Source organism: Megalopta genalis, unplaced genomic scaffold, assembly GCF_051020955.1.
Source record: "Megalopta genalis isolate 19385.01 unplaced genomic scaffold, iyMegGena1_principal scaffold0035, whole genome shotgun sequence".
Lineage (NCBI taxonomy): Eukaryota > Metazoa > Arthropoda > Insecta > Hymenoptera > Halictidae > Megalopta > Megalopta genalis.
The window spans coordinates 924121-925932 of record NW_027476104.1 but is presented as its reverse complement, the minus strand read 5'-3'; positions in this window follow the sequence as shown (position 1 = coordinate 925932).

Below are 1812 nucleotides of genomic sequence, written 5' to 3'. Positions count from 1 at the left end.
ACAAGAACAACAAGAGCAACAAGAACAACAAGAACAACAAGAACAACAAGAACAACAAGAACAACAAGAACAACAAGAACAACAAGAACAAGAAGAACGGCAAGGACAACAACAACAACAACAACAACAACAACAACAAGAACAGAAAGAACAACAAGGACAACAAGAACAAGAACAGCAAGAGCAACAACAACAAGAACCACATGAACAACAACAAAAAGAACAACAAGAACAACAACAACAACAGGAACAACAAGAACCACAACGACAAGAACAACAACATCAAGAACAACAAAAACAAGAACAACAAGATCAACAACAAGAACAACAAGAGCAACAAGAGCAACAAGATTAACAAGATCAACAAGAGCAACAAGAACAACAAGAACAACAAGAACAACAAGAACAACAAGAACAACAAGAACAACAAGAACAACGAGAACAACAAGAACAACAAGAACAACAAGAACAACAACAACAATAACAACAACAAGAACAACAAGAACAAGAAGAACAAGAAGAACAAGAAGAACAACAAGAACAAGAAGAACAAGAAGAACAAGAAGAACAACAAGAACAACAAGAGCAACACGAACAACAAGAGCAACAAGAACAACCGGAACAACAAGAACAACAAGAACAAGAACAACAAGAACAACAAGAACAACAACAAGAACAACAAGAACAACAAGAACAACAAGAACAACAAGAACAACAAGAACAACAACAAGATCAACAAGAACAAGTACAACAAGATCAACAAGAACAACAAGAACAAGTACAACAAGATCAACAAGAACAACAAGAACAAGTACAACAAGATCAACAAGAACAAGTACAACAAGATCAACAAGAACAACAAGAACAAGTACAACAAGATCAACAAGAACAACAGCAACATGAACAACAAGAAAAACAAGAACAACAAGAACAACAAAGGCAACAAGAACAACGAGAACAACAAGAACAACAAGAACAACAAGAACAACAAGAACAACAAGAACAACAAGAACAACAAGAACAACAAGAACAACAAGAACAACAAGAACAACAAGAACAACAAGAACAACAAGAACAACATGAACAACAAGAACAACAAGAACAGCAAGAACAACAAGAACAACAAGAACAACAAGAACAACAAGGACAACAACAACAATAACAACAACGAGAACAACAAGAACAGCAAGAGCAACAACAAGAACAACAAGAACAACAAGAACAACAACAACATGAGCAACAAGAACAACAACAGCAACAAGAGCAAGAAAAGCAACAAGAGCAACAAGAACGACAAGAACAAAAAGAACAACAAGATCAACAAGAGCAACAAGAGCAACAAGAACAACAAGAACAACAAGAACAAGAAGAACGGCAAGGACAACAACAACAACAACAACAACAACAAGAACAGAAAGAACTACAAGGACAACAAGAACAACAACAGCAAGAGCAACAACAACAAGAACCACATGAACAACAACAACAAGAACAACAAGAACAACAACAACAACAGGAACAACAAGAACCACAACGACAAGAACAACAACATCAAGAACAAAAAAAACAAGAACAACAAGATCAACAACAAGAACAACAAGAGCAACAAGAGCAACAAGAGCAACAAGAACAACAAGAACAACAAGAACAAGAAGAACGGCAAGGACAACAACAACAACAACAACAACAACAACAACAACAAGAACAGAAAGAACAACAAGGACAACAAGAACAAGAACAGCAAGAGCAACAACAACAAGAACCACATGAACAACAACAACAAGAACAACAAGAACAACAACAACAACAGGA